Below are 12,954 nucleotides of genomic sequence, written 5' to 3' on the forward strand. Positions count from 1 at the left end.
AAGGCTAATTTACCAACATATAAGTGAAATTCCTTTTCCATTACAACATATAGTGTTCATAAGGCATTTCTAAATGGTACAGTTTGGTGTGTCACACAATTAACCTCTTGAAGACTTTTTTCGGGAAATAGCTAAGATGGTCTTCCGAATTGTCATCATGCCTTGCATGTGAGACCATTCCAATTTTCTTCTTCTCTAATTTCTTATCTGTTAGAACATTCTTTTTTGGTGGAGGATGGAATATATTCACTATTAATTGCCTATGCTACTGTAATTAAAAGCAGATACAGCTGAAAGGTAGGCTTTCTAAAAGTCAAGGACTAATAAAAATTAAGGATACAAAATCATTCTACTTGGACAAATACTAGCTTTTTACTACTGTGTAAGCTCATTAGAAAGATGGAAAATACTCTTTATATAGGGATAATTCTTTTGCCACAATGAAAACTGACTTCTTGAACTGCTCTAATATTCTATAAACAGCTATTTTAGTGGGGTTCTAGGAAAGTATGTTTGTATAGGAAAACTTTTTGTAGCCTTGTATGGCTCTTAAGTAGATGAGAGATTCAGTGAAATATTAGAGCAAAAGTGAACTGTTTTCAAATCATATGGAAAACAGAAAGGACTTTTTCAGAAAGTTGAGGATCTGATGGTTGCACAATGAATGAAGCAAGGAATATAGATACAGTGGGGATGTGTGGTCCTTGAAATCATAACAGGACATGATATCAGATCTTAGGCTCTGAGAGATGTTGTAAAGAATAATTAGACCAGACTTGTAGAATATTTGGGTTATTCTAGGATGTGCAAAATATATGCAGTGCAGTCTTCCTGTGGAAGTTGCATCAATGAAGATGCATCACAGAGGGAATAATTCTCTTTGACGTCTGGTTTTCCTGCCTGTCATATTGTAGGTCTATCACAATGCAGAACCTTAGGCTGGTAGTTTGTATTAGGGAATATTGAAGTTTCACAGAAATCAAAGGATTTTCTGGGTTTTTTTGTTCACAACAGGAATGATGGTTGCATCCCTATGGAGGAAAGAGTGAAGGAAGGAGGGATCCCGGTGTCCTTTGGAGCTGAGGAGGAGAAAGAGATGGAACAAGGTGAACAAGCCTGTGTAGGCAAAATGTTTTATATCTGGTTGGTCAGTGTTTTCTTTTTTTTTCTTTTTTTTTTTCAATGGACCATGTATTGCTCTATCTTTGCAAATATGCATGTTTTCTCCCAAAGGTTGTTGAGCCATTTGGCCTACAGGGAGGCAGAAATGTTTTGTAATAAAAATATAATGTATTATTTATATAAATAATTAATGACTAAGTGACATATTTCAGAATTTTATCAAAATGCTTCAGGTTGTTTTTGAAATACAAGACCTGCAAACTTGTGCTCATCTCGAACTGCACATTTCCACAAACCATTCTGGCAATCAAGGTATATTTAATCTTTAGTGTTCAGCCAGCAAAATACAAGGATAGTGGTTAAATACAAGTTTTAGATTTTTGAGAATGTGTCCTATATTTTAAAGAAGTAAACAATATTTAACCTAGAGACTTTTATAGGCACTAGGGGAAATATATACACTACAGGAAATATTTGAAACTTCTCTTGTAACTAACTTAAAACTAATTTTTCTAGTGGTATTTTCTTTAGATTGTCTGTCTTTTTAAAATGCGTGACTAAGGTTTTCTTCCTTCTATGTGTGATTATTATTCTGCAAAATCTGAAATCAGAAAGGTGCCGTTTATTCCTACATATAGACTGAAAGTCATGTTGAAATAATTGAAATTATCTCTGCAGGTATTGTTTTCCCCCCTCAAATGCCTTATGGTAAATTTGCCAATTTACTGAATTACCAACATATACTATGCTATCTTATGAAGACCTTGACTGCTTGAGAGTTTTTTTAAAGATGATTAATGGTGCCTTTCTTTCCTTTTTCTTGTAGAAACAGTAAAATAGATGCTCTTTCTGAGCATCTGATGCTCTTTTCTGAGTTCAGAAACAAAAAAGAAAAAAGGAGAAAGTTTCTCTTGCTCTGATTATTTTGTAGTCTTGCTATAGCAGAGATGGAACATAAACTTTAAAACTTTTTTTCCCACCTCACTAGATATGATTGCTTTAGTATTTAATTTTTTAAGTATTGGAAAATATGTGAATCACTCTGTGAAAATGATTGCACTGACTTTTTCTTTTGGATATCATGCATTTATCGTTACTTCTAAAAAATCATTCTCTTCAAATGAGTTTTGCTTATTGCATACCAGTGCCAAAGCAAGCAGCAGCTGGCTAAGTCTCAAAAAATGTATTTCATCTTTATAGCTCTCATCTTTTCATGCATCAGTAGAAAAGTCTGAAAGGATGTAAAACTGCACCAGGCAAAATAATGGGCCTTGCACTGATTATCATGATTTGATAATCAAGGAACTGGTTGTCTGAAGTCAAGTGGCACATGATCTGTGATAGGGCAATTTCAATTATTCATGCTATTGTAGGAGGCATACTACCATGTCTGCTGCTGCTGCTTGTACAGTGTCAATTCTCTGCTTCTGACTTTGTTTCTTAGAAGTAACTTTGAAGATGAAAGTCAATTTGTTGCATACAAAATTGAAATAATGTGTAACCAGGGGGTTATACTCATGCAAAAACCCCATGAAAATCTTTGAGATATCTTTGAGGACTTTTAAATGGCATCTCACATTGTACCAGGGTGTCTCAGAAACCCATGGACAGTAAGCCAGTGGACTGGATAATTTACTCAGATTGTGCTGTAGCCCAGTACTTGAAGCAGAGCATGGTGATGCCTGGGTGGGCATCCCCAGGACCACAATCTCTGCAAGCTGTGCAGACCATCTGAGCAGCAGCTCCACACTCTATCCCCAACAGCCAAGCTGCTGATCCTGAAAGAACTTAGAAGCAGGTGTAAACTGATAGGTACAAATTAGGTGAGACCTTTTAAATCTGTAAGAGTAAAGACCTCTTTGAACTTGGCAGTGTATTAGGAGAACCTAGCAGAATGATCAGTTCAGGACAAGGTGCAGCTACCCACGTCTCAGCAGCCTTATCCTCTTCTCTTCTTCGCTCTGTTAAAACACTGTATGAGAGAAGGAAGCCAAACATATTTTGAGAGGTGTCTGAGTCTAGGTAAGCAAGGGACATGATTGAAAATCATACTATGGAGAAAAAAATCTATTCTATCAAGTTTTTCCTATCCATCTGTTCTCATAAAATCTATTCTCATATAATAATGCCACAGCTGATGTATTGCATTTGAATGATTCTCAAAATTGAAGCAGTTGTCACTTTGTATGATTTTCCTTCTCTGTTTCATTAAATCTAATTTCTTGCTCTTACCCTGTCTTTAACAGCCCAACCTCTTAACTTTCTAGTGAATACTCCTTCAGGCATCCTTGCTTCTTCCCTTTGCTTTTCTTCTCCTCCTGGGATGTGTTTCATTTCTGGCTTTTGTGAGAGTCTCAGTGGCCTGTGCCAAGAGTTTAAAATAACAAATTTGATTAAATTAAAAATATGTGTTTTCAGCTCTTTGGAAAACAGATTGTCTTTTATGCACAGCTGTTATCCCTGTTCGAATCTTCTAACTGCTACAGAGTAACAAATATTAATAGTAAATATTGCACAATAGATGAGACATGAGATTTTATGACAGGTTATCTTGGGTTAGATTTAAAGGCAAGAATTTTAGTTGTCTAAAAAATCTAGAGAAAACAGTGGTGTATTAAGGCATCTCATTTTAGTAAAAATTGAATGTGTCTTAATTTTTTAGGTAAATCAATATACCAGATAGTAACCCAGACTTTCCTTAAAGATCTAAACAAAAGAACTATCTCAGTTTCATACAATGACAAGGATGGAGAAAAAGTAAAACATTGTGTATTACTACCTTAAACTAAAGGACCACTAAAAATGCTAAGCTACTAGAAGTTCCTTTGGAAGAATGGAAATATTTTAAATCACTAGGAAAATAGTATTTTACAGTCAAAAAGGTCATATAAGTTTAGATGCCTGTAAGCCTGATTAAATTATAACCTTGCAGGCTGATCTTGGTATTTTTTGAAATTTGAAGGAAATTATTAAGGGAATTTATGAAGAAGTCCATCTCAACAAATAGCTTTTCTACTACACGCTTGCTATTTATTTTTTTAAATTTTAGTGAAGATCATCAGTAAGAGAGGGATTTCAGGAAGTAAACACCTAGAGAGAAAATACCAGATGTTCCAGAAGTCTTCTAGTTGGAATGGAAAACATTTATTAAACAAAAAGGGGAAGAAACAGAAAAAGAGACTGGTGATTTGCACATGAGATTAGGAATAGCTACAATGTATCAGGAATATAATTTCCCCTTTGTTTTACAAAACACAAAATACAAACTTATTTTTAAAAATGTTAGGCAGTGGTAAAAATAAATAAATCACAGATGATTCAAATTATGCAAATCCCATGAACAATAATCACTAAAAACTACACTTTTATGTACATGTTCCACTTTGCTTAGAGCAACTCTCTCTGCTCAGTTTATGAAGGGGGTTTATTATTTTAGGACTTTTTAAGGGCTGGTCTTTCAGAGAATGTTATGGGGAAAAAGGTATTCATACACTCATGTATTTTTCTCATTTTTATTAGTATGAGCATGTCCTTCTGTTTTGATCTGTTTCATCCTTATGATGAGCTGGAAGTATTGTTAGAAATGTTTGATTTCAGAGCAGCTGAAATTAATAATGAGCATATAGAAGCTGCAATTTTGTAGAGGTTTCTGGGAAAATGAAGCTTTTCTGGATATTAATAGAAGGGAAGTGTTTTAGCACTTCACAGTAGCTGGTAATTACCTTTTCAAGAGCTGTGATTTTCTCTGTTTGAATCCTAGCTTTTCTTTGGCATAAGGCCTCTTGGCCATCACAGTAGTTCCTATTCTCATACAGAAATGTTTAATTGACTCAAATTTGGAGAAGCATTTGGAATAATTTTCTACAAATTGCACAAACATCTGGAACGATTTTAATAGGTGGAGCTGGCTCATGAACTTGGTTATCTTTCTACCCTTTCATGTTGTGGACTGCTAGCCAATATTGGCTCTTGGAAATGGCACTTTTTGGCACGTTGATGTCCATTGAAGGAAGGTTTTAAATCAGGGGAAGAAGGGAGGGAAGAGTGTGTTCTTCATTTAATCTGATTTCTTGCTCTTACCCTCTCTTTAACAGTGAAGTGAAATTTATTCATATGTAAATTAAGTTTCAAAATTGTTCAGCTAGGGGAGAGTAACAGTAGACTGGATGACCTCCAGATCTTTTAAGCTTTTGGTTTTCTTCCACTTGATGATATTACAAGTAAGTAAAAGTGTCATAGTCTTTAAAAGTGATTGGGTAGCCAGAGAGAAGAAGAAACTTTTACCCAGTTTAAGATTCAAGTAGCTGCAGAAGTCTACATACCTGGAACTTCACACATCTCTTAAACCCAAACTACTTTTAAAATTGTTTAAGATCAATGTTTAATCATTATTCTTTCAAGCTGACCAGTAAATCCTTTTGTCTTAACCTTTGGAAAGAACTTATATCATCAATCCTATCTATTGTAGAGCAGCAAAAAAGGCAAAAATAATGTAAAAAATATAGTCAAAAAGAAGAACTAGAAATTGGCAGTTTATCAGTTCAGACAGATATGAAGTGATACATTAACATGTGAGCTGGTACATTAACATGGTGACTATAAATCTACTCCTCCCAGACTATTAATTCCTGTATTAACATATTATTCACATAAAAGCAGTACTTTTTTCCTGTAGAAATAGAAAAAGTATTTTTTTTGCCAGACAGTGTTTTATGATTGTATAAAAAAAGATGGCAGAAAATTCTTGTGCCTTTTTTAAATTTGATAACAAAAGTTTTTCCCTGTCAGGTGCTAATGAGAGCAACAATTTATTGGAAAATGGTATATTTTATGGAAACAGTAGTGTAATTTTTATCATTAATGGGTAATGGATAAAATGCTTTTGACATCTCATCTAAAACAGCCATGCATATAATTTAGACAAATTTCATATCTCTGTTTTGGGAAAATGAGAAGTTGATTTGCATTTTTAGCAACTGCAGTCTTTAGTAGCCCAATTTTTTTTCCAGCTTTTGCATGGTAAATGCTGAACTGCTACCTATTTCTTACTTCATAAAAAATAAGTGTGTTTTCATTGCTTATCACATTATCCTAGTGCTGAATAGAATTCATGCTGACAAATCTGTTTCCTAGTTTTCAAATTGTCTGACACTTTTCCCCTTGATTCATCAAAATAAACATAGTTCGGGTTCAATTTATCAACAAAACTATAATTAAGAGCATTCTAACTCAAATAATATTGTAAATTTTCTCAGCTTTCAGGTACCTCACCCTTTTCAATTCTGTTTGCTAATTTAGAAGTATATTCCTCTCTGAGGCTGGTTAATTTGGGATTGCTTTAAGGGGTTTTTTGGTTACAGTTCCTATGTCTCTTGGATCACTACAGATGGAAAGTTAGGGAAATTGTTCTTAAGCAGGGTGTGTTTCTGATGAAATCTGTAATGATATTTGAAACATGTGAATATCTGCTTTATTAACTTAACTGGTCAAGGACTATGGAGTATAAAGGGAATAACCAGGAAAGTGATAAATATACAGACACAATTGTCCAACAAAAGATGATAAAAGAGAAAACAACAAGCAGTAATGTTTTTCAGCTACTAACTGATAAGCCATTAAATAAACTATTCAGATACTGAATTTGGCAAGATGAATCTTAGATTCATGTCAAAGATCAGTAGTGAAAACAGTCAATTTATCCAAGCAACTTATCAGGAAAAGTCTAGAGAGTATATATGTGTGAATGGTGGGACTTGAAATTGCTGTTTGTGTGGGTGGACAAGGAAGTGCTGTTTGTCTCTGTGGGTGCAGGTTCATCATTTACTGTGATGTTGAGTGACCACTGGCTCAGGCTGCCTAGGGACTTTGCAGAGCTTCCCTCCTTGCAGATATTCTGGATATATATGTGGATATGGTCTTGGTTGCCTTGCTAGAGCAGGAGATTTGACCCAATGACCTTCAATAGTCTCTTCCAAACTCAGCCATTCACTGATAATTCACTGTGTTGGAGCTGGAATTGCCAATAACTGTGGTAAACAGCATTCTCTCTAGCTTGAGAAGACACGGAGTCTGAAGCATGGATGTGTGAATAGTGACAAGCAAATGCCATGTTTGATCTTAACCAAACTCTGTACCATCTTCAACTTCAGTTATCCAGGCTCATTTCAAGTGTCTTGCTTATTTGTCATTCTTAGGAGAAGATTTTTACTTAAGTGTATGTTATGTTGTTATGCATAAAGGTAAGCCGAAAGGAATATGCCTTTTCTTTTGCCATGGAAAATAGTGATATTGTGAGCTGAACAGCTTTGCTCTGAAGAAAGTGGCCATGGTTTCCTATTCTTATTTTCATTCTCTTGAAGGCCTTTTTCCCTTCTTTTCACTTGTGGGGACAATTTGATTCCTTCAGAAATGATGTTCATGCTGAACAAACATTTGATGAAATGACAGTTACTAGAGGGGTTACTTTTGACTCCAAATGTGTTGCTTTCATTTTAGTTTACATGCTTTCTTGAATTTAGTCTAATTAAAAGGAGAAATTAATCTGCATCAAAAAGAAGTATTCGAATTTCAATATCAATACAAAAAATATTTTCTTTCTAGTTTCAGTTGGTTTTCTAAAAAGAAACCAATGAATTTGGTGTCTTTTTAGTTTATAATGTGTTATACGATATTTCTAGATGCTTTAAGGAGCAATATTTTATATCAGTATTAAGAATGTACAGGAAATAAAAAATTTTTTACAAATTTTTCATTTTGTTTTTTTCCACATGTCAAATGAAACTCCACTGTTTTCAAAAGACCTCTTCTTAGAGCTATAATGTTCAAGTAGATAATGAACAAAAATTGCTCTTTAATCATTCATACATTAAAAAGCCATTTGTATGTGATTTTCTTCACCTTTGAAGATCAAGATATGAAAATTAAATATAAAAGCTCTTCTGAAGTCTTTAAAAATCAGGTAGCTCATATCCATATACAACCCCACCTATACTTTGACAATGTTCAATTTAAGAAATTTTTAAAAAGTGAAATTCCATGTGTTTTGCTGTATTAATATACTGCTTATGCAAATTTTCTAATGAATATTACGACTGTGAGATTATAAGCATATATGTTTTTATTCTCTCTTCAAATATGTAACTGGTAGTCTTATCAAGAAAACTCATACAAAGTTAGTTCTTCACACCAGGTGAATGTTCAAAGCACTGTTAAGGCTTGTTCCTAGAGCTGCTGACAATGAAATCATAAACACCCTAACAGCAACTGTTTTTTGCAGTCTGCAGATGTAGGCTAGTCACAGACTGGAATAAACTCCTCAAGAACAAGGAATATCTCCGTGTCTGCCCATCTGAGAGCAACCATCAGAATGAAAACAAGGCAGGCAATGGCTCTGTTAAGATGAGGGAAAGGCAGGAGCGAAATAATGCATCTTGTTACAAGCTAGGACATTATCTTCACCTGAGTGCTGTGTTGGCATGGTTACCCAGCTCCTAGGTTAGAGCTGAGCATGCTTGGAGGGCTCAAGGACTAGACAGGAGGGTTCTCTACAAATCTCTCTATGGGATGTGTGCTGTACCCTCAACAGTCACTGAGGCGTAAGGGTTGGAGATATTGACAATATTCAACAGAGAGCTGCTGGAGATATGGTTTGTTTTGCTTAATCTCAGTCCTAAACAATCACAGTTGTATATTTTATTGAAATAGTTAATCTGTGGCTTGCTGGGACTTGTGCTATATCTCCTGGTTTGTTGTAAATGAAAAAAGAAAAAGAAAATTTAAAAAAAGTAAACAAAAAAGGGGGAATGCTATACAAGAGACTTGGGAAGAAAAATTGGTAATCATTGGAATTTCAGCATTTTCTGAAATTCTAAATTATGTTTTAGGCAAGTGTTTAAAAACCAAAACCTACTCTTTTCACTGTTGTTCCCCTGTATCAATCAGTTCTCCTGGCTCCTACTGTTGCCAGTTGTCAATAGTATGTATTATTTTCTATTTGGATGGCAGTGGTCTCCTAACTTGCTTGATCTTTCTAAACAGTGTGATTTAAGAGAGTATATCCTATTTTAACTTAGTAACCTGAAAACATATAGGGGCAGATAAATTCAGAAATCCTGTACAGGTTCTCAGGGACTCATGCACAAGCTCTGAATTTATGGCTTGGATAGCTTTCACAGAACCTTTAACTTTCATGGAATATTCTGAGTTGGAAGAGACCCAGAAGGATCATAGTAGAAGACAATTCAGAAAGAGGCTTTTCTACTTTTCAGGGAGATTTTGCTTTTTATCTGTACCTTTTAATGTGACGTAGCATGGTACATTTGTCTGTTTATCTGTTTACTCCTGCAAAAGAGCATTAGACATGTGTAGCATGACTGGACAATGAATCCAGCTGATCTGGAATGGTGTTGGATCCATTGTGACTGAACAGGGCACATAGGTACTCAGTCAGCAAGATCCATGGATGCATTCGGATTATACCATGTGAGTAACAGTTTTGCTCAGTAATTCAGGGCATCTTGATTGTGTCATTTCCAGGGGTAAGTATGGAAAATAAATCTGTACTCAGGATGGGGTTAGTTCTGCTCCAAGATTTTGTTGGAGAATTTGAGGGTTGATAAAGCTGCTAAAGAAAATTTTGCAGCCTTATTGAAAGGAGAGATGAAAAGTATTTTTTAATTTTTCTATAGTACTGCACAGTTTCTGGTCAGAAGTCCTGAATTATCTTTAACTCAAATTAAAATTTCAGTGGCTTTACTGAGCTCATTCTAGAAAGCATCTCTGTCAAACCACCTGCAATGTTCTGTGAGGGCAGACAGACACTGATTTGCACATGGAGTAATTCCTCTGAGATGCATGGTAGCTATGCTGCATGTTGCTATGGTCTCTCTTATTTTCTTTAATTAAAACATGGCTCTGGCTGAGCAAATCTTTTAAAATATGTTCTGTTCTCTTGCAGTCCTTCCTTGTGATGGATTGGCCATGGGATTCTTTTTCTTTCAACTGATACTTTCTGAGAAATCATTGACATGTATGGCAGTAAGCCAGGCAGTGGTTTCTTTCCTGTTTCTTTTCTGTCTCTTTTTTCAAAAGGTCCCAAATCAAATGCTGTCTTTAAGGTAGGCTAAGACATGCCTGTTTTCACTGGCTGTATTTGCAGCTATTGTAAGGAAAGCACATGACACTGACCTTTGGCCTTCCTTTGTATGTAGTTTTCAGAAATTTGCAATTGCTTCTTGCTAAGATTCCTCATATAGGAAAGCATATGTTATCTTCCTGACATTTAAGGACTTTCTCAACCATTAATTTCTTTCAACATTTCTTTAACTCTTTTTTTCAGTGAAATTAGTGGGAAAATAAGTAATCAATACTATCTTTTTATTTAAACCTTTTAAAAATTCTTATTCTAATTAATGCAGTTGGCAAGTTTCACTTAGTAGGGCTAACACAGGTAGCTGTACAGGAAATACTGAGCAAGTTATCACTTGTTCATGTTAAACAATTCTAGAATAATAGAATATTTTGGGTTGAAAGATCACCTAGTTTCAACCAAAAGATATAAACTAAAATCCAGTAATTGATTGTATAATGGAGATGACTTTATTCATATGCTAGATTTTTTTGGTGTAAATGCTGGTGAAATGCAAATTAAATCCTTACCTTAATTTCCTTGTAGTATATACTTGTAATATAGTCTTATTGTAACTTAAGTTATGTAAATGTAATGCAAACATGCTCAGATCAGAACACATAAAAGCAAAATGAAGTATCCTTTGCCAAAGCATATTTAGAAGTCCACTTTCCTTGTTGTTTTCTTTTTCAGTTTATAATTGTTTTATTCACAGTTTTTAAAAGGACAGACTGTACATAATTGCAACATATTGCTCCCTAAGCTCCAGATAAAAATTGATTTACACTTAATTTAATTGATTCTACACTTAATTTTAAGTGTAGAATGAGGCTGTTGAGTCTCAGTTCTGCAAAAGCTTACGTGTACTTAAGTTCTTGAACTGATCATATTAAAATGCTTGAATGAGTAAAGTTACTTCTGTAGGCATTCCTAAAGAGGTGGTACTGTAATCTGCAATCTCATTAGGCTATGTGGAAAATTATAGAATGGTGGAATAACAGCCTTGTAATTATGATCTATAATTATTATAAAATTACATGAAGCTCTACCATTCTACCTCAGCTGCTACCCTGTAACCTGAGATTTTTATAGGAGAGCAGAAGCCTTCTCTCACTGGCAGTCACTAATATTCCTACAAAAGCAGTTCATAGGGCAAAAGAGAAATTATTCCTACTTATTACCAAATAGATTAGAAGGTCTAATTATCTTCCAAGTGTATGAGTGAACAATAAAATGAAATAATTAGGGTCAAAGGATGGCCTGCTTCTGAGCAGCAATAATTTACAATATGTTGGCATTCAGAGTTCTGAGGATTAATTATTATGATAATTTTGTCACTGTATATAGTACTTGCTTTTTCCCTCTGTTCTGGATGATAAAACAAGAAACAGATACCTTTTAGCTGAATTTGGTGTAATTAAAATTCTTTTGTCTTAGCCCATTATCATTGGGTCTTCATGGTATAGAATGACAGTCATGTCTAGTCACAGCATTATGCATCGCAGCTCTTCACAGAGCACAAAGTTTTTCATTCAGTGAATTAACTTTTTTTTCCTAAATTCCAGCTTTTGATGAGCAACCCAGGTTGGCAATTGCTATCTGTTCAAACTTCACATCAGTCAAGTCCCAAGCAGTTATTTTAATCAAAAGTACAATATATTGCCCAAATGAGCCAAAGCTATTTCTAGAAGTAAAAGTAGCAACGCTAAGCACTTAGTGTACAATAAATTACCTTATATTACTTGATGGATAATGATTATAGACTTGGAGCAGTATGTTAACAGCAGCTTCTAGCACTGTGGATATTTCCTACAGTTCATCTATAATAAATACAGCAGTGTGAGAAACATAAGAATTAAGATTCATGAAATATCCATTCAGTTTCTTTCACAGTTTTACATTTGGTTTTATGTTTTAATATTAATTCTTTTACCATTAGTTTTCCTAGTTCTCTTTTTTTTTTCCCTGACAGAATCAGCTGCATTTTGTAGCATCAGAAAGATTTTGGTGCACTGGACTGCCCACCAGGCTGAGATATGTGCCAACTTACTGTCCTTTGTGAGCTCTGATAGCTGATAGTGATGGGATGCAGACCTGCACAAGTCACAGTAATGGGTTTTGACAGGTCCTGTGAATTGTTAGTTTTTCTTAAGTTTCATTCTTGTCACTATTGCCTGTGGCACTGTGAGCAGAATGACAAAACAGGCAGTGCAGCTCCATTAATGAGCTACCTGTGCTGTTCATACAGGAGAACAATCAGCCTTCTCTTATTCCCTCAGGACATTAAATTAAGCTTGGCAATGCATGCATAACTGCTGCTGAGGCCCGATGCATAGGCTTAGTCTGCAGTCTCCTTAATTGCATCTCTACCTGTAAGCTTATGAAATAACCTGCTTGCATCTGCTGAGGCAGAGCCAGATCAATTTGGAAGCATGCAGGTACAAAAACAATGTTTAGTGTACCTAAATGCATTTTGTAGAACATGAATACACAACCCAACACTGAGCTAAGCAGTTGATATGCTGCAGGGGAGGGATGACATCCGCAGGGAATGTTACAGGCTGGAGAAGTGGGCTCGTGAAAAACTCAAAGTTCAGCAAGGCTGAGCACAAGGTCCTGCACCTGGGTCAATGCAATCTCCGATATATAAGTGCAGACTGAGTCATGAATGGATTGAGAGCAGCCCTGTGGAGAAGGGCTTGGGG

General features: G+C 35.2%; 1 long non-coding RNA gene across 1 annotated transcript in view; it reads left to right on the forward strand.

Annotated features, from left to right (window-relative positions):
- The first annotated feature begins 1,019 nt into the window (after positions 1–1,019).
- LOC118686715 (uncharacterized) overlaps positions 1,020–12,954 on the forward strand; it is a 97,540-nt gene continuing 85,605 nt past the window's right edge. The window contains exon 1 of the long non-coding RNA XR_004980219.2: positions 1,020–1,106. This is a non-coding gene — a long non-coding RNA (uncharacterized LOC118686715). The remainder of the gene's footprint in view (positions 1,107–12,954) is intronic.

This window comes from Molothrus ater, chromosome 4, assembly GCF_012460135.2.
Source record: "Molothrus ater isolate BHLD 08-10-18 breed brown headed cowbird chromosome 4, BPBGC_Mater_1.1, whole genome shotgun sequence".
Lineage (NCBI taxonomy): Eukaryota > Metazoa > Chordata > Aves > Passeriformes > Icteridae > Molothrus > Molothrus ater.